Genomic DNA, 21,637 nt, shown 5'->3' with positions numbered 1-21,637 from the left:
ACCCTTCTTCAGAACTGATTGCCGTTTGGGAAAATGAATAGCTGCTAATAGGGCCATTATTGGCTGACAATGGGTTGCTTATAGTAGCAGCAATGTGATGACAAGGCCCGGTGTGTTGGAATAAAGACACAGGAGAAAGTCCTCAAGCCCTAAAATAGTGGAATTCGATATTGCATCTAGAAGGTTGCAGGATTCCCAGCAGCAAATGAGGCGCTGTTCTTCCAGCTTGCACTGAGCTTCGCTGGAGCACTGCAGCAAGCCTGAGACAGAGATAAAAACCGAAAGAACTGCGGATGCTGTAAATCAGAAGCAAAAACAGAAGTTGCTTGGAAAGCTCAGCAGGTCTGGCAGCATCTGTGAAGAGAAATCAGAGTTAACATTTACCCCCTACCCCCATCCAAACTTCTGCATATAAACCTACATTTTCCTAGCTTCCATCAGTTCTGAGGAAGGATTACCAGATCCGAAATGTAAACTCTGATTTTTCTTCACTGATGCTGCCAAACCTGCTGAACTTTTCCAGCAACTTCTGTTTTTGTTTCAGAGACAGAGATGTTGGTCAGGGAACATGGTGGTATGTTGAAGTGGTAGGCAACTGGAGGCTTAGGGTCATATTTGTAGACAGAAAGTTCTGCAAAGTGGTTTCCCAGTCTGTGCTTTGTCTCCCCAGTGTAAAGGAGACTACATTGAGAGCAGCAGAAACAGGAGACTAGACTGAGTGAATTGAAAATAAATCACTCTTCACCTGGAAGATGTGTCTGGGACCTTAGATCATGAAGAGGGAGAAAATAAACGAATAGGTGTTACACATTCCGCAACTGCATGAGAAGGTGCCATGGGAGTGTGGAGAGATGCTGGGAATGGAGGAGGAGTGGACCAGGTGTCCTGGAAGGAACAGTCCCTGCGGAAGTCTGCCGAAGGAGGGGAGGGGAATATCTGTGTGGTGGTGGCATCCCACTTGAAATGTGGCTAATGATCCTTTGGTAGTGAATGCTTGTTGGATGGTAGGTGAGGACAAGGGAGACCCTACCGCTGATGTGGGAGGGTAGATAAGGGGTGAGCACCAAAGTGCAGGAGATGGGTCAGACCCAACTCAGTGCTCTGTCAATCACCTTAATCATCATCAAAAAAGAAGCTTATGCGGTCATGATAGCGTTGCTGTTTGTGGTAGTTTGTAGTTTAGGTATTTACCTCCACATCTCTAACGGTACAACAGTGATTACACTTCCAAAAAGTATTTCATTGGGTGTAAAGCTCTTTGTGATATCTTTGGTTGAGAAAGAAGGTGAACATTTCACTGGCCCCCTTGTCAAAGTTGTCATCGCTGTAACAGATGTGACAGAGACAGAGGAACTGGGAGAATGAAATAGAGTCTTTACAGGAAGCAGTGTATGAGGATGTATAGCTAAGGTAATTATTGATGTATTTGTAGTGGACAGGTGTGTGGTATATTTACCCCTTAATCACCATCAAAAAAAGAAGCGTATGTGGTCATGATAGCGTTGCTGTTTGTGGTAGTTTGTAGTTTAGGTAGTTACCTCCATGTCTCTCACAGTAAAACAGTGATTACACTTCCAAAAAGTATTTCATTGGTTATAAAGCTCTTTGTGGTATCTGGTGGACATGTAAATTGCTGTATTGCTGTATAATTGAAGTATTCTTTTTAGAGAGATAAAAATACATAAATTTTCTGGAAGGACACATACTTGTGTTTTCAGATTATACCAGCACATCGGATTTATATTGCAAAATAAATGCAATCTATGAAATGTTTTGAGTTATTTCAAGAATACTGAATGGGTTATCCATTTAAAAAATAATCAAAAACATTGATTTATGACAGGAGTCATAAATGAATGTTGGAGAAAATCTAGCTGTAAAGTATCCACAGACTGAACCCATTTTCTAGGACTTTTATTCACTAATTGAGTTCACTTTGTTTCAGGTAATCAGAACTAAAATATTAAGAGCTAAAATAAAGCTGATTCAAAATTTACAATTGAAAATCCATGCTGGCAGGCAAAAGTCTGCAAACTGTGAAATAACATACAATGACTGCAGCATCTTCATTTTTCAAAAGTGAAAGGATGTGAGTTTTGTTTGGAGTGTGATTTTCTGTGTGTTTGTTATTTTCTCCAATTGTTTTGATTTTTTTTGAAAATGTGTTCATGGTGTTATTGAAGTAAGATGCACAAAAGTTTAATTGGTGTACTAAAATAGTGCAGTAAGGAGTGCTGATCTCTAAATAAATAATTTAGAGATTATTTAAGTTTTGGTTTTGTCAAGCGACGTAATACTTGAATCAAGATTTGATTAATCTGCAGATACATTTGTGAAATTTGAAAATCTTTCAAGCATAATCTCTTTTATTCACTATAATTGAATTGAAACAAAAGTGGAAAACTGCTTTATGTAACTAATAGGAGTAAGTAAGATATCAGAAATAATGTGCTTGTTCTAAAAGGGAACAATTAGTTATTTGTTACATTGAGCAGTAAATACTGGAATTTATTGAATTAGCAATGCTGTAAAATTCGACTTAATGGCATATGTATTGGCCCATTGGAATCCAGTGCTTGGAAAGTTGGCCATTTATCATAGCTGTATATTTCATCTACTGCAAATGAACACAATGCTAGCAATTAAACATGTTTATTTAAGATATATAAACCAGAGTTAGATCATGAAGACAGATGATGTAAGCTAAGTTTGTTCCTTCAGTCATGCATGCTCAGTGCAAAGTTAGTGCAAAGTTAGGTCCTTGGCTCTTTATTTGCTTTATCCTCAGCCATTTCCTTGACTGATTTTTCAGTGGTGGTCTTTCACTGCAGAGGGCAGGTGATTTCAACTACAACACAAATCAGATCGAGGCTGTTGACATTATTCTGTGCCATATTTTATCCATCTAGTCATCTTAGCTAACTGGCCACAAACAAGGTCTGCAGTCCTGTGAATTTGGAAGATTAATGGAAAATATGATTGAAGATTTAAAAGTAAATAGATAGCAATCATTTTGGGAAACTTTAGGACAAGGGACCAAGCAATTGAAATCAGAGCAAGATCAATCAGGATGCAAGTTAGGGAGACAAAAGTATGAAACTGTGTCTCACAAAAATCAGATGTTAGCTCAATTAATACTTCTAAATGTGAGGTAGGGAGAATTTTGCTGATCAAGGATAATGAGGGATGTGCAGCGAAGGTGGGTAGATGGCCTTTAGGATATCATTTAATTGAATGGTGAATCAAGCACAAACAGCAAAGTGACCAATTTGTCTTCTCATGTTCTGGGAGTAGATGGACTGCAAAGTATAAAACAACATACATAGGTTTTTCAAACATTTTCATTATGGCAAGCAGAAAGAAAATGATTTCTGTTTAAGTTGCCTTCAATATCAAAGAAGGTTATCATTCTCAGTTTTGCAGTGAGTTCATGGACTGTTGAGACTTTATGCTCTGAACGAGCCTCCTCAGATTCTGTATGGAGCTGGGATACTCCAGGTTGGGATTGTTTTAAGTGAGGTTTTCTTAGTTTGCATTTGTATTCAGCATCAGTAATGTAATGGCCTTCATCATTGGAGAAGCGTCATGGTTGTTTTATCACCGTACTTTCTTACCTTGAGTTCCTCATGAATACTTACACTAACAAAGTATAATATTAAATTTCAGAACCATTCTCAAGTTAAAATTAGTATTTCATCTTAGGGTTAATTATGTTCCTTCCCAACCCACACTAGGTTGATGTTCCATATGTATGAATCCATGCAGTGAGTGTTGACAGGCTTCTTTTACCATGAAGATGATGTTGCAGCTTAATTCTGTTCTCATCTGAGACCCAGACTTACTATAATTGAGTCAGCTGTGGTATCAGAAGTGGCAATTCTGTCAATTTTCTTTGCACCACTAGCTCAGTCATGTGATGGCTTAGGCTGAGAACAGTTTATTCAAGACAGATCCTGGGGTATATTTTTGGATTTATTGCCTGAGTACAAAGGAAAATCAGACATAAAACAGTAAAACCATTACAGACTCATTCTGATTCTCAGTCCAACAATTTGAATTGAAGAGAATCTTCATGGGTTCCAAATTTGTCTACAAACTGGCTCTCGCTTCCACCACCTGATTTTGCACTAAGTCAGACATTGATGTTGGGCACTGCTATACCAGGAATTGCCCTCTGGTAAATTTCAGGGGTGCGTTTTTCAGTGGGCAATGGGACAGAATGCGGTGGCAGCAGGAAATCACAATGCCTGTCGAGTGAGTGTAGCACTTATGTCCACCCTGGCTTTAAGGACTCTTATAGAGAAAATGCTTAACATTTCAACAGTAGCTGTGAGGTCCTGAGTGGGCAAGGTCCAATACACATTTTTAGCAGGCATTAGGCCCCTTAGCTACATGTTCAAGATGCTAAAGATTTGATGCAGCCTATAAAATGGTTCTCAAGACATAGCAGTGTACCAATGATTGTAAGGGATTGGGCACAAGCCATTTCACTGCTGAACTCCTTGTCCACAATGAAAAATGGGTGAAATGCAGATCAATTTCTACTGCATTAATTCCAAAGGTTACCTGGCTGACACAGTCTGCTTTCTTTCTTTCCATCTTATCAATAAACACTTTCATTTATTGCTGAGAAATGCAATTCATACCTGGATTGCCTGTGATGAACTGAGTAAATGTAATCATAGACCTGCTTTCATTACTTTCGTTAGTATTTCACTTGAAGCCCTCAGCCTCTTCTAAGTAACAGGACTTGGACTTGATAATTTGCCCTGTACTTCAATTCTGAGCATGTGTTTTGAGTACCAGTCAGTCATAAAGTCAAAGAGTCATAAAGCACAGAAACAGACCCTTTGGTCCAACTTGTCCATGCCAACCAAATATCCCAACCCAATCTCGTCCCACCTGCCAGCACCTGGCCCATATCCATCCAAACCCTTCATCTTCATATACCCATCCAGGTACCTTTTAAATGTTGTAATTGTACCAGCCTCCACCACTTCCTCTGGCAGCTCATTCCATACAAGCACCACCCTCTGCGTGAAAAAGTTGCCCTTAGCTCCCTTTTAAAGTTTTACCTGTCACACGAAACTTATGCCCTCCAGTTCTGAAATTACCCACCCCAGGGAAATGACCTTGTCTATTTATCTTAACCAGGCCCCTCATAATTTTGTAAACCTCTAGGTCATCCCTCAGCCTCTGATGCTCCGGGGAAAACATCCCCAGCCTATTCAGCCTCTCCCTGCAGCTCAAAACCTCCAACCTTGGCAACATTCTTGTAAATCTTTTCTGAACCTTTCATTTTTTCACAACATCCTTCCAATAGAAATCTACAAAGAGAAATAAATCAATTTTACTGAATTAACCCTCAAATAAAGAACTCATGTAAATAAAACAAATTAGGAGTCAAATTGTGATTAAAGTGGAGTACAAATTAGATTTGGAATAGTGTGATGAAAAATCCTGCACTTGACTGGGTACATGTACTGCTGACATCATTCAAAACGCAGTGTTATTGAGACCAAGCAAACTGCTTGATTGGCACAACACCACCTTAACCAGTCACATGTTTCTATTGTTGGAACAATGGCTGCACTCCTTACCATTTAAAAGTTAAACATTCCCCGATGTTTCAACGACTGCTGCCACTGCACAGAATAGGGTGGCACCCACATTGAAATACTGATAATTTCCTCTCCAAGTTACACCACCATCCTAAGTTGGAAACTTGATCACAGTCTCTTCATCAGCACTGGGTCAAAAGCCTGAAACTCCTTCAATTGCAAAACTGCGTAGGTCACATGGACTGCAGCAGTTCCTGGAACTCAAGGTAACATATGATGTCTTTGCTAGCAATGACCACATTCCATGAATGATTAAATGTTTTAAAATCATTTGGTGGACTTAGTTGATGAGACGTGCAAAGTATGATTGCGATGAAATCAGATTGACGCTCTGCGATTCAGCAACCCTTAAACTGCTTTTCCATGACTTCTGGAAACATTGCCACGCGTTCAGTCTTTGCTCTTCGTCATTCAAGGAACTGGGTGTTCCACGGCTGCTTGTTGTATTTCATCCTGCCTGGAAATAAACACGGGGCTTGTTGTGAATTTTTCAGAGGGCATGTGAAACAGTTCAAGGGTCACTAAACTGTCAGTTTTTAAGTATTATTCAGAGGCAACATAACAGAAAATGTCTACTTTCAAGCTGCTGGTCACTCAGGACTTCAAGTCGATAAGGAGATTTATTATTGATGAAGTGCTGCTGTAGCAGGCATTGACCTATTAAGGTGCAGGAAAAGCTAAGGAGCAAGTCAGTAGAGTTGCAATTAGGGCTCAGGAAAACTCCTGAGGGTTATCTAGGAACAGTGGGGACTCGAAGAAAATTCCAGGATTCATTGTTAATTCAGTATAGCTGAGAGACAAGGAAGAAAGCCCAGAGCAATGTTGACCTGTTGCTGCCAAACAATATTGGAGCTGAAAGAAATCCAGGTGTAAAGTTTTTTAGTCTTAGAAGGGATATGAGCATTGTTGACAAGGTCAACATTCGTTGTCCATTCCAAATCAGCCTTGTTGAGGCTATGACAGACAATAGGTAACAGTGAACAACATTACTGGATCTGGAGTCACGTGTTTGCTCAGCCAGGTCAGGATGGCTGGTTTGCTTTCTTTAAATATAATTGAGACCATAAAATGCCAGCCTTGAAAAACTAGCTGTTGTGAAGTAGCTCACAGAACTACCCTCCGCCACCACACTCCAATTCCCCCCACCCGGTCCCCTCAAACGACCTACCTGGCACTCTACATCATTCCCACAATCCCCTCACCTTACCCATATTCATTCACAAACATAGTCAAAAACTGTCTAAATGTTCCAAAGCCTTTCAGTGTCTGAGTAATTAAACAGCTGCAGCATTCAAAAGGCTTGGCTTCCCCTTAACAATTCAGTGTTATTAGATTAGATTACTTTACAGTGTGGAAACAGGCCCTTCGGCCCAACAAGTCCACACCAACCCGCCGAAGCGCAAACCACGCATACCTCTACATTTACCCCGTACCTAACACTACGGACAATTTAACATGGCCAATTCACCTGACCTGCACATCTTTGGACTGTGGGAGGAAACCGGAGCACCCGGAGGAAACCCACACAGACACGGGGAGAATGTGCAAACTCCACACAGTCAGTCGCCTGAGGCGGGAATTGAACCTGGGTCTCTCGCGCTGTGAGGCAGCAGTGCTAACCACTGTGCCACCGTGGACTTTAATTTAAACTACACTCTGTACTTACAGTTGCCAGCAAGAGCAGTTCAAGCCAGTAATACACAGCTCAGTTGTTATATAAAACAGTAGGAGAGTGGCAACCCAACATTGATTGTAAGTTCTTGGAATATTTGGGCCATTAGCTCAATAAGAGGGAACTGATAATACAATTCATCCAGTACTTTAAAAAAACTACAAGAAGAGATAGCAAATGTAAAGAGTAAAACAGAGAACAAAACTGAATGAAATACACTTCTCAAAATGTTCACAATTTTTCCATTTCTGTTTATGTTTTGATATTTAATTATGTAAACCTGATCCTTTTTCAGCTATTGGAAACAATTGCACTCTATCTAAGAGCTTAATGATTTTAAACTCCTCCATCAAATCTCCCATTAGCCTTCTCTGTTCAAACAACAATGCGAATTTCTTTAGCCCAGCTACATAATTCCTCATCTCTGATCCTAGTAAATCACTCGAGCATCATTTCCACAATGTCTATGGCCTTCTTAACATGTGATACTCAGAATTGGACTTAATAATCCAGGTGAGGATGAATTAGTGTTTTTATATCATTTTAGCATAACTTCCAGGGTTTTGTAGTCATAATTCTTTGTAAAGTCCAGGATCCTTTGTGCTTTGTTAACTTTTTGTTTGCCTGTCATATAAAATTTGTGCACAAACACCCACAGGGTTTCCCTCTGCCAGCGCCTTTGTTAAGTTTTTGCTATTTAGCATTTGTTGTCTCACCTCAGTCTTGCTAGTAAGAATGACAGCTTAAGGTTTCAGCGGTCACAGGACTGAACCTCATTTGTACCATTTTCATTGAACCCATTGAGTAAACTCTAACCTTTCCTGGCTTTTTCTCATATTAATGATGCAACTTTTAATAAATTCCAAATGTCAAAGATGATTCAGTTGACCTAGTGACTAAAGTGTTTTATTATTATTTGCCTAACCTTCCTTTGTTACATTTTATTGTGTTTGTCCAGTAGCCAGTATTTTGCTAACACCCCACAGACAATCCACATCTTTGGAAAAAAAGTACAAGGTAAATTTATAACCGTCTTATATATTTTCTGTTTCCATTAGCTGAATGTGGCATTTATTGAAAAATGTTTACTGATTTATCATGAAAAATCACTTACTATGAGTTCTTGCTGAAATACCCATTTTTGTCTCCTGCTATAAATTGCTGACTTGCTTTCAACTTAAGTTAAAGGTTTAGTCTTTATGCATAAAAAGAAGATGCTTTATTCTTTTTGCTTCCTGCATGTTGCTGCAAATTTAAAGAAATGCCAACCATAGCAACTGTGTGAGATTGTTTGTTATTGAGGATTTACATAAGAGCAAATGACAAGCCAATGCTTAAAAGAGTGATACACATGATGGGATTTATAGTTAAATATATTTAGGTAATCAGAATAATTTTTGCTTTCCAATTTCTACTGCTTTAATCAGAGCTTCAGTTGCCAGTTTATTTTAATGGAATAATTTATCCACGTTTGGATCATTTCAAAAATGTACAGAAATATTCACTGTTATTACTGATCAAATACCTCATAAATTATTTGTCTTTCAATAAATAATAAATAAAAAAACTTGTTTTGCAACTCTGTTGCAAGCTATCCCAGCTGACTGTGTGATGTTATAGATTCTCATCACTATCTATGCAAGATCCTGAGTTAAGTCACTAACCCAGCATAGAGGTTGTGAATGCACACAGTTCAAGGGTTTAAGCTGTTTATATTGTGACTAATCACATTTCTTAGAAATCCCCTAAACTGCTTCACACAAAGTTCACACAAAATTCCAGGCCGCATTTTGTTGGCAAATTTACATCTTGATCTCTGGTTTTCATTGACAGAACACCTCCCTTTTTCTAATTTGTACCAATCTGTCCTATGGTAGCTTGATAAATAGCTTTCCAACAATTCATCTACTCTGGAGTATGTGGCAGTTTCAAGGAAATGTGCATGAGCTCTTCACAATGGTCCTATGGTTAGATTATGTTTCTTCCATGGTTACACAGACTGCTGTCATAGAGACCTAGGACACTGGAGTGCCTTTTTGACATTCAGGTTATAAGGGTTTGAATACATGCAAGTATTTCATGAGGCTTTGTTTGTTTCATTTATACCTGCTTACCTACAATCTATAACTATGCAACATTTGGGACTTATACCATGATATGAATGGGCTGAGGTGCTAGTATCTCTTGGGAGAGAAGATCCTCTCCATCAAGCTTTGCCAATAACTGGAGACATTGAATAAAGGAGGCAAGACCTGGTTGTGTTGGCTGCAGTTCAAGATCTTTAACCTGTCACAGATCATCTCAGATTTTAACTCTGTGGATCAAAGGTCAAATCAGTCTCCAATGGCAAACAAGTGGCATCTTTAACCCAGTGGCCAGGCATCAGTCTCCTTCGCTGTGCCACCATTACTTCTGAAACAAAATTCACTACTCTTTAGCGTTATCTCGCCACCATCAATGCCGATGCCACTGTGAGTCCTCACTGGGCTTTGCCAATGCAAATGCCACTGATGCTGCCAGGTACTGCACCAACACAAACTTGTCTTCGTCACTGAAGAGAAAATGAGGTCTGCAGATGCTGGAGATCAGAGATGGAAATGTGTTGCTGGAGAAACGCAGCAGGTCAGGCAGCATCTAGGGAACAGGAGAATCGACGTTTTGGGCATTAGCCCTTCTTCAGGAATGAGGAAAGTTTGTCCAGCAGGCTAAGATAAAAGATAGGGAGGAGGGACTTGGGGGAGGGGCGTCGGAAATGTGATAGGTGGAAAAAGGTCAAGGTGAGGGTGATAGGACAGATTGGGGTGGGGGCGGAGAGGTCGGGAAGAAGATTGCAGGTTAGCATAGTGATCAAAAATGGTGTGTTTTGGCTTGTGCATGAGATGAATTTTCATAGACCAGCTGCCATATCTCACGAGGGTAGCAATCTAATCTCATTTTCACTGTCTTATCAATATAGTCAAGACTGCTTAAACAGGAGGTGCAAGACTTGCGCCCACACCTCCCCTCTCACCTCCCTCCAAGGCCCCAAACTTGACCTTTTTCCACCTATCACATTTCTGACACCCCTCCCCCAAGTCCCTCCTCCCTATCTTTTATCTTAGCCTGCTGGACAAACTTTCCTCATTCCTGAAGAAGGGCTAATGCCCAAAACGTCGATTCTCCTGTTCCCTAGATGCTGCCTGACCTGCTGCGCTTCTCCAGCAACACATTTCCATCTCTTGTCTTCGTCACTGCCATGAGTCTGCTTCAGGTCTAGCCAGTGCCACAGGATCTCAATACTGGGCCCAAACTTTCCTCCACCATTGCCTCCCTAAATATGCACTGGATGCAGATGCTGCCGAGAACCCAAACTCGCCTCCAATGCTGCCACAAGTCCACACTAAGCCCACTCGCTGCCACCAATGGTGTCACCATCTGCTTCATGAATGACCTTCCCTATATCACAAAATCAGAAGTGAGGGATGTTTGCTGATGATTGCACAAGGTTCACACCAATTATAAATCCTCAAGTATCATTCATGACTCCTCAGGTCCATGCTCATTCGCAACAAGATCTGGACAATATCCAGGCTTGGACTTAGAAGTGGCAATTAACATTCACACCACACAAATACTAGACAATGACCACCTCCAATAAGATATTCAATAGTGTTGCCATCACTGAATCATCCATTATAATATCTTAGTTGTCACCATTGACCAAAAACTCAACTGGATTTGCTATAAAAACACAGTGGCTACAAGGGCATGTCAGAGGCTAGGAGTACTGCAGTAACAAATACTCCCCTCCTGACTTCCCGAAGCCTGTCGATTAGCTACAAGAAACAAATCAAGAGTGTGATGGAATACACCCCACTGGCCTGGATGAATGCAGCTCCAACAACATCAAGAAGCTTGACAGCATCCAGGACCAAGCAGCCAACTTGATTGGCACCACATCCACAATCATCCATTCCCTCCATCACCGATGCTCAGTAACAACAAGGTATGCTATTGATAAGATGAACTGCAGAAATTCACCAAAGATCCTTTAGACAGCATCTTCCAAACCCAGGTCCATTTCCAGCTTCTGGTAAGAAGGTGGTCGAGTTGAACCTCTGATTCCTTGAGCTCATCTGCTCCATTACTTTTCATTTCATTTCATTTCTTATTTCTCTCTCTTGTATTTTTTTTTCTGTCTTTTACTTATCTCTTGTTGAAGAGCTCAGTTGTGGTGACAACATCAGCAGTAGCGAAGGGGCCCAGAGTGGACTCAGGTTGGACCCAGGACACTACCCTGAGGAACTCTTGCAAAGATATCCTGGAACTGAGATAATAGAGTTCCAACAATGATAACTGTCTTCCTGTGCCAGCTATGACACAACTAGTGGAGAGTTTTCCCCCTGATTCCCACTGATTCCAGTTTTGCTAGGGCTCCTTGATGCTAAAGGCAGTCACTCCGAATCTACTGCTGGAATTCAGCTCGTCCAGAATTCAGCTCTTTTGTCCATTTTTGAATCAAGACTGTAATGTGGTCAGGAACTGAGCAGCCCTGGCAGAACCTAAACTGGGTGACACTAAGCAGGTTATTACTGACCAGGTGCTGCTTGGTAGCACCGTTGATGACACCTTCCATCAATTTACTATTGATCAAGTATTGAACAATGGGGTGATAATTGGCTGGGTTGGATTTGTTCTGCTTTTCAAGGACACGACATGCCTGTACAATTTTCCACACTGTCGGGTATATTGCCAGTGTAATAACTGAACTGGAAGACCTTGACTAGGGCACCAGAAGTTCTGAAGCACAAGTCTTCAGTGCTGTTACCAGATGTTGTGAGGGCCCATAACCTTTTTAGTATCCTTTGCCTCCAACCGCTTCACCATATCACATGGAGTGAATTGAAATGATTGAAAACTAGCATCTGCGATGTTAGGGAGTGCTGGAGGAAGCCGAAATGGATCAGCAGTTCTGGCTGACAATTGCTGCAAAAGCTTCAGGTGGTAGCTGGGAGGAACACTTAGTGAGGGTTAAGAAGAATTTTATTGGTAAATATCATTAAGTTGTCATTTATGTTCACATACAATATTGGTTCGCAATGAATTTACATGCACTCAATGTTTTTCACACAGATGTTAGTTTAACAGTGGGTTTAATGAGCTGACATAAAGGACATCTGAATCAATTGCCATATACATGGAAGGTTATATAGATGATGATATTTTAATTTATTTTAAGTGGCTTAACGTCTCTGTGAAAATGGCAGATGGAGGCATGCCATGCAAACATATCTTAAGACTCCAATTTATGTCCATTTTACAGATCATTGATTCCAGTAGAGATGAAGATTGGGCAGCAGGCATGTTGATCATTTGACTAGAGCTGTCCTTGTTTTAATTAGTCAGTTTAGGATAAGATCAAAGTTTAATTGTTCATCTGCTAATGTTGCCAACAATAACTTCTAACTTTCATTTCTGTTCCTGGCAACTTTCTCGAAGTTGAACATTCTTTCAAATGAGCTTTCTATTGGTCAGGATTTGTTCCTTACCATTATCAGTAGGTAATACCATTATCTGCAAAAGTCTTCATGCACCATCATCGGTACAATTTTAGGGAAATCACAGTGATCACAATGTAAAATGTTTCTTACCTTTATTTCCTTCTATCTAGTTTTCACTTTTTGTACCTTTTCTGCATTTCTCTTTTCCCCCCTTTCTTCCCTACTTCTCAGACATTGAAAATTATATATATGATGGCAAAGGTATAGAAACAGAACAGGATATTAATAGCAAGTGACAAAAAAATCTATAGAAAGAAACGTCTTAGCAAATTGATGGACTGAAAGGCCTTTTTATGTGCTGTCAATCTCTATGACCCTCAGGAACAAGTGATCAGAATCAAAAGAGAAATAGATTGTGAAAGATATAGAGGTGTATAAAATCATGAGGAGCAGATAAGATGAAAAGTAAAGGTCACTTACATGAATAGGAAATGTTTTGAGGGATATGGGCCAAAGGCCAATAAATAGGATTAGTTTAGTTTGGGAAACTTGGTAGCATGAACGAGTTGGACCAAAGGGCCTGTTTCTGTACTGTAGAACTCTATGACTCTTTGGCATAAATTTCAATCTTTTTATACTGACCTGTTGCAATTTGATCTTCTTGTCATGTTGTTGAAATGTTGTCATCACTCACAAAATAAATGTATTAATTTGGGCTAAACAGAAAGCAACTCCCTTGTCAATCAGGGACAAAATATTCTTAGGTCTAGTGTGAACTCAAGCCAATGTGGTTTCTCTGTGGGAGTAAGTTTAGGTTTTAACCATGTTTCAGCCTGTTGCTGAGGTTCAGTGTATGAAGAACTAGTTTAATCAAGAATGTATGAAATTCAGGTTGAACGTTATCAACAATGAATTTCTCTTTGCCTGCAGGACAATTCAAAGCTCCCCTCCAGAAGCAAGTATCAGTTGCAATCATTCAATCATTGTTTTTTCAGCTTCTTACCTTTCTTCACACAACCTTGTGCTGCCAAAAACTGAAGCCAATCTTTTTTTTCCAAACTGTTACATGTTTTCTCCTTATACCCTGGAACTTCTCCAAAGTTGCTTCGTGCATTTTGTAAAAGGTGACGTCTGGAGCCAGAAGGGAAGTGAAGTGCTAATGGGACATGTTTCAGGTTTAATTTATTGAATAAAAGAACATAAACTGATCCTTTTCAATTTGAGAGATGTTCGCCCAACAAAATGTCAGGCACTAGCTTCAGCATCACCAGATCACATGTAGGATGGATTGAATACAAAGTAAGGATTAGTCTATTTCAAGACAATATAGTCCAACCCCAAACTCATATGACCATCTTGTGAGCTGTTACCACTTCTCATTAGGAGTCACCTGTGATCAAAACTAACTATTTAATTTCTAATTTGTGGCAATTATATGCCATTGGTCCATGTCTATTAGAAAGTAGGAAGATATTATTAAAATTCATATTGCTCAGTCTCTGACAGCCAGACTAAAATGGAACTCAACTAATGGAATGGTATTTCACCTCGAGGTGCAAAGAATGGCAAAATCAGTGATGCTATTCTCTTGTCCAGTTGGTGAAATTTAACTCAACAGGAGCACAGAATAGAGAATTGGCCCTAGAGATCAGCACTATTCCTTCATAGCTCTAGTCATTAATGGCAGATGATTAGAACTGCCACACGTAAGATGGCTTGACCTCCAAAATCAATGCCCCATCATACACGGCCTCACACAATTTACCTTTATGCAAATTCTGCATGCTGCTTAAACACTACAATTTATAAGATTCTGAAGTTGTGCATATTTAGATGCAGGCAATGTTGGGAATACGTTGTTGCCAAGACCTTTCTTCTTGAGGTGCAACCTCCTCAAACCACAAAGAACAAAATTGTCAATATTTTATGTCCCAGTTTGAGATTATGGGTGGTCAGTATTTGATAATTGTCCATATAATGCATTATTTATTCTGTGAATTTGGTTCGAGGGATTCAATCATTTTAAAAATAAAAGTTCAATAACCTGTTATGGAAAGATGCTATAACCATGAAGTAAAAGTAGAACACGCTAGAAATACTCAGAAGGTCAGACAATGTCTCGTAGGGGAAAACCAGAATCAATATTTTGTCTTTTATCTGAACTGGAAGGAGTTGAAAGTGCAACAAATTTTAAGCAAGTTCTAGGGAAAAGAAAACAAGGGAGGGAAAGAAAAATGGAAAGGCAAGATTTATTTTTGGCCAAAAGACAACTAGATTAAATTGCAAATAGGGTGATGATGCAAAGCACAAGCAGGTGGTTATGGCACAAGTAGAAACGCAAAACAGGAGTCTAGCAGAGATGGAAAAGCAGAATGATTTCCAAATGCTGCCAACAGGAAAGTGAAGGTAGATGTTATCGCCTAAAAATGTCACAAATGTTGCTTTAGAAGGCTGTAAAGTGCCTAGTCAAAAGATGTAGTGCTCTTCTTCAAGTTTATATTGACTTTTATTAAAACACTGAGATTGGGAATGAAAATTAAAATGGTAGATGACTGGAAGCATAGGGTTACAGTTGTAGATTGAACAAAATTATTCTGCAAAGCAATGGGCATCAGGTGGGATACTCCTGATGTGCAGAAGACCACATTATTGGCAGCAAATATACTGTAATAAATAGAAAAAAAATACTCGTGAATATAAATACATTTGGAAACAATGTTTAGGACTCTGGACAGTAGGGAGAGAAGAGATAAACTGGTAAATGCTACATATCTTGCTTTTCTCATGGAAGACACTGTGTGAAAGGAAATTAGTCATTGAGGAATTGGTCAGGGGCTGAATTTTTCTGGGGGTGGGGAAGGTATACTGCTCGCTCCCTTCTCCAAAGAAACTTTGTCGACTGTAAACAGACTGAATTTTTAAAAAGGTGCCTCACTGTGACAGTACACTGCAAGTCGCCTTAACAAGTAGCACTGGATTTCTACTCTCAGGAGGGGAACCCCCACCACCAACTTCAAGAAGCATTTGCAGTGCAAGGAACCTAGAACACATTAGTGCGGATGGCTGGACTGCAAGTATCTCCCCTAATCAAGGGCCTATGCCTGAAAGAGCGACTCTCCTGCTCCTCAGATGCTGTCTGACCTACTGTTCTTTTCCAGTGCCATACTCTTTGACTCTGATCGCCAGCATCTGCAGTCCTCACTTTCTCCCCAATAAAGGTCATACATGCCAGAGGTGAGAATGTTCCAGGGCTTTTGGGTATGTAGGGATCTGTTAAGCTCCAGAAAAAATGAATGTGGTGTGTGGGTGGTGTTGAGGTTCAGGCATCAGTTCAGGAGGCACGAAGCTAGTGTGTGATCTTAGGTGGGATACTCCTGGTGCACACTGGGCAACCCCAAGAATATTTGCCCTGTTTATCTTCTTCAACACAGATGAAAAATAAGCTGTCATCCTATTCGTGACACCTTCCATTGACCAGCACAGAGTTACCGTGGTAGAACGCATTTTGTTTTTTGACTGATGACAACCATGACAAGTCTGCTGGTTTTGTCTCTGCACCAAACAGCAAGTTGAGAAAGAAGCACTGTTAGCCTGGTAGCTCAAGTTGGGATCACAAAGTACGAAAAAGGCAAAGTAAGGCAGAGATGCTGTGAGCACTAAAGCAGGCTGATGGTGAGTGTGCAGTCGGAGAGCAAGTGACCAGCTCTGGTTGCAGCCTGGTCCAGTCTATGAGCTGGATACATGTCCATGTATGGGACTACACTTCAGTGCTAATTGTTGATCTGCCCCCAGTGTGCAGCTGAATCCTGTGAGTCATAGATTCCCACCAGTGTGGCAGCAGGTCATTCGGCTCACCAAATCCACACTGAGTCTCCAAAGTGTATCCCATCTGGACTCACTGCCTACCCTATCCCTGTAACCCTGTATTCCCCATGGCCAATTCACCCAACCTGCACACTTTCGACTGTGGGAGGAAACCGGAGCAGCTGGAAGAAACCCAAATAGACAAAGGAAGAACATGCAAACTCCACAGAGATGGTAGCCCAAAGCTGGAATCGAACGCAGGTTCCTGGCATTGTGAGGCAGCATTGTGACCCATCCAAGAATGGATTGTGGAGGAACAAACTCCATGTTAAGCTGTTCTGTTGCTTAGCTGGACTGCTGACAAGACCACTGGACTACACTGGTTTCATATAACTGGTGCCAGACAGAAGTCAAAGGATAGTTGGCTAATCTTATGCTGTTTGATTGACGAAGAAGTTCTACAAGTTAATTGATGCAGCTGATTAAGTTTAGAGCTCAGGGAAAATCTCAGTGGTGTTATTAATTTGGTAAAGCTATGTGTTCGTGAAACGCTGGAGGTGTGGCTGTGAGTAAGTGTTGGAGTTCAGTTTCCAGGAAAGGAGGGTTATGAGCTACAACATAAGCAAGTCATTGAAGCAAACCTTGACTGAGCAGCTCTTGAGGGTATTTCCCTAGTAAAGATTTAATGAGACTTGATTGCGATCCATGTGACTAACATCTGACAAGTGGATTGCTGAGAAATCTGTGGGACTTGTCTCTCTTACATTTGCTATTTGATGAGCTATGTTGGCTGTTCAATCATGATTTGTTACCTGTATTTACCTCATGTTGAGTCTGGATGTTAGAATATAAGTTGTAGATATGTTGTGGATGTTATTACTGTTCTAACTTTGCAGCATAAATTTTATGATTGAACATTCAATAATGTGGAAGCTGGTGGCTTTTTTTCTCCTTCATAAGTATCCAACATCTCATAAACTTCGACAACATTTTTAAAAAGTTACTGTTCTGAGCCAGTTCATAATATAAATTTGGTCATCTGATCCAGGATTATAACACATGTAGAACCTGACTTATAACGAACACTAACCCACCCACATAATCTCTTTGGAGAATGTTCTCCCTAAATTATCTTGATCTCTAAAGACAATTGAGCAAAACTACAGAGTGGTTAACCATCTCGAAAACACTAAAATTGATGTCTAATATCCCCTAGACAATAATTCCCTTTCCTTGTGCAGCATAGGACCCATATTAATCAGTTAAGCTAATTGGATGTAATTTACATAGACTGAATAGTTAATTAGAATATAGACTTTTCCCCACATCTGAGGAAGCTCCTATATTTCAATGTTTGGGTATGACCATTATGCTATTAAAGATAATACATTAATAATGCTAATTATGCTTAATTTACATATGCAGACTAGTTTAATTAGAAATAGACTTTCCACATTAACTGAAAAGATGGAAGCCTTAGTTTCAGTAAACCTGGGGCAGTATTATCATGCTAATGATGTAGTGTATGAATTAATATGCAAATTAAATCTAAATTGCATATCCAATACTAATTTGCAAATAGACAGTACTAAATAGACTTTTCCCATGACTCAAAAATTTATACAAATTAATGATTTTTAATAAGTTATAAGATAATAAGGCAAAAGCACATTTATTGTAATTAATGGGAAGGGTGTATAATAAGGTACAGCATAAATTAAAAGTTCAAGGGGTTTATTTTGCCCAAAAGTTGGAAACAAATGCCAAATCAGAGCAGTGCTACCAAGACTAGCCAGGTTGAAACTCTGGATTGTAAACACAATTTTAGTTTAAATAGCTGATTATCTAAGTTTGAACGTAACAAGAAGAACAAATTCAGCAGTCTGTAGGTTTAGCACTCAAGTGTAGAAATAATTTTCACAGAGGAGTGCATGTGTTCTCATCACATTCACTTCACTGAAGCTGTGTCATGTGCTGGCTTATGCTTAACAGAATGAATCAAGGTGGCTCAGGGATATTTACCATCGTGACTAAAGGGGAATTACATTTGAGGACGAGGTTTTGAAGGCTTGGTCCTTTCTCCAAAACAATGGCCACATGCTAAGAGTCAAACGTTCTCTTTCTTCTGATATGTCAAATAGTGTCCAATAAGTCAGAATTGCAAAATATTTACTTGGAGTGGCGTGGTGGCTCAGTGGTCAGCACTGCTGCCTCACAGCACCAGGGACTTGGGTTTGATTCCATCCTTGGGTGAGTTCCATCCTTTGTGGAGTTTGTACATTGTCTGCGTGAGTTTGCTCCAGGTGCTCTGGTTTCCTCCCTGTGATACGCAGGTCAGGTGGATTGGCTGTGCTAAATGGCCCATAGTGTCCAGAGATGTGCAGGTTAAGTGTAATAACCATGCAGGATTACAGGGATGGAGTGCATCTGGATGGGATGCTCTTTGGACAGTCAGTGTGGACTTGATGGACCAAATAGTTTGCTTCCACACTGTAGGGATTCTGTGATACTCATTTTTGTCCTCAACAAATTCCCTAAAAGATTCTTCCTGAAGATATTGATGAAGAAGTGAAGACGTTGAATAAGGCTTTCTGCCAAATCCTCTTTAGATTCCCTTCAATGTGGCATTTTGCAACAGCCTGATTAATCGGCTCCTGGATTTGCTATCTGCAGAACATGAGTTTGTCCAAAAGTTAATTCCTATCTTGATCCGGTCTCCAAGAACTTTCTTGGCCTTTGTTTTTCTGATTGTCGGTGTAAAGCCCAAATGAGATAAATCTGCAAAGCCTGTCTCTGTCAATGGCAGGTAAGATTTTCAAACCTCTTTCCTTGAGATCATCTGTGGAAAAACTGTGAGCAGCTTTGGTCTCTGATCTCAGGAAATATTTACTGGCATTGGTGGCAATCAAGAGATTTTCTCTAGGTTGATTCCATGTATGGAGGAATTTTCTAATGAGGATTGTTTAAAGAGGTTGTGTTTGTTATCACAGAGGTTTGAAACAAGAAGAGGCAACTTTATTGAGCATATAAAATTCTTGGAGGTGGGGTGGTTAGAGGTGCTTGTCAAGGTAAATGTGAAGAGATTGCTTCCCCTCTTGGGAAAGTTTAGGTCTTCCATCCCATTGGTGGCTGATTGGCAAGCCTTTTATGACTAGGCCAAGAGGGCATAAACTCAGAGTAAAATACATTAAAGACAGGGTTAAGAAGGATTACTTCTGTCATAATGCAATCTTTATCACAGCCAGCTGTTGAATTAAGAAAATTCTCAAGGATGAGATAGATTTTTGATCAGTGAGAGATAAAACAGGAAATTAAATTGAGGATTCTCAAATTAGACAGGATCACTTTGAATAGTGGGGCACATTCAATGGGATGACTAGTTTACTCCTGCTCCTCAGAGCTATGGCCTTATAAGATAGAACTGCATCCATTAATTGAACAGTTATAATTCAGTAAGGGTGTCACTGATTGCTGCTCAATTCAAAATCAAGTGTTTGCTTTAAATTTCATTTTGTAGGTTTTTTATTCTCTTTGGAAATAGAGTGCAATTTAATGTTAATTTCTTTCTTTTGTGGTTCTTGCTTCTGTCTCTTATTCCTTGATTTTTTCTCTGTTTCCATTTATGTCTTGCTGTTGTTGATCCTTTAAGAAATACAGACTTGTAGTAACAGGTCTGTGCCTGCAGGTGGCAATCATGCCAAAAAAAGAAGTGATTGTGCCATGTCAGCATTTTCATACTGATTCCAAGAAGGAAAATGGGAAAACTGCTCAGTGTCTGGAAACTAGTAAGTCTTCTTTATGTAAAAAATGCTTTTAGGGTTTTCAGTTATATTTTGATCAATAAGCACTTTAGAGATGTGCTTTCAGAGCTGTTTAAAGTTGTTTTTTTTTTAAATGGGCCTAACAATATCCTTTTTCTTACAAAGAGAGTGGTAGGGTAACCACTGAGTTACAATCTAAGTCTATGGCCCTTAGTTCTGATTGCATTTGTAACTTTAGTCATTTTGTTTCTTAAGTAAGGCAAATTTGAACATTCCTTGTATCTTGAATGATTACACATCCTAATGAAATGAAATTGTATTATTTTCTTGCTGGTTAGTATACTACCTACAGATCTGTATAGCTGCCTGTGCTCAAAGAAATGAATTATGTTGACTATCTGAATCTTCTGATGTCTCCAATTATTCTTCCATAAATCTGCTACCAAAATCTTTGTGGCTTTTTTTATGAATAGTTATAGCTGCCAATCATGATGTGGGTTTGGCTCTTGCAAGGCTATTTTACCAGATGTACCAAAGCTTATGTTTTTTTCTCATCGCTTGAAAAACTGGGTGTGAATATGATGGTATTGAAGAATTAAACAAACACTTCAGCTACTATGATACAGGAACATAATATTTACAGGCCCATTCGGTCTGAGCTGACATTAAGCTGCTATAACAACCTAGAGCAACATGATTCCAGTTGCATGTCATACTTCAAGTGATCCTGAGGTAAGATGGAGTATGAGACACTTATACCCTCAGGTTACATGTCATGATGCAAAAGAGACATAATGAGCATGCCCCTTAAAGCTATACTGACACACTGGCTATGAGACATAACACAACAACTTGGCCAGGCAATGGTGCAGGAGTAATGAATGCTTAAGGAAGGAACTGATAATGGAGGAAAATTGCCACTTACTCTGATATCACAGCCATCAGCTCAGCTTTTGACTTTACCCATGCTTTAATCTATAGCATAGAGGTGAAATCTGCATGTGTGAACATGAGTGGCTTGCAAACAAGCAGAGATAATCGCAGAACAGGTACCAGTCTGTTGGAGGGTGAGAAAGTGAGGACTGCAAATGCTGGGGATCAGAGCTTAAAAATGTGTTGCTGGAAAAGTGCAGCAGGTCAGGCAGCATCAAAGGAGAAGGAGAATCGACGTTTCGGGCATAAGCCCTTCTTCAGGAATGAGGAGAGTGTGCCAAGCAGGCTAAGATAAAAGGTAGGGAGGAGGGACTTGGGGGAGGGGCGTTGGGAATGCGATAGGTGGAAGGAGGTTAAGGTGAGGGT

The 21,637-nt window shown here is 39.9% G+C and overlaps 1 protein-coding gene across 2 annotated transcripts in view; it reads left to right on the top strand.

Annotated features, from left to right (window-relative positions):
* Positions 1 to 21,637, top strand: part of LOC122557782 (ethanolamine kinase 1-like) — a 498,821-nt gene that overhangs the window by 433,709 nt on the left and 43,475 nt on the right. The window lies entirely within an intron of this gene.

Source organism: Chiloscyllium plagiosum, chromosome 16 (assembly GCF_004010195.1).
Source record: "Chiloscyllium plagiosum isolate BGI_BamShark_2017 chromosome 16, ASM401019v2, whole genome shotgun sequence".
Lineage (NCBI taxonomy): Eukaryota > Metazoa > Chordata > Chondrichthyes > Orectolobiformes > Hemiscylliidae > Chiloscyllium > Chiloscyllium plagiosum.
The sequence above is the reverse complement of the archived record's forward strand: the minus strand, read 5'-3'. Positions and strand labels throughout refer to the sequence as shown.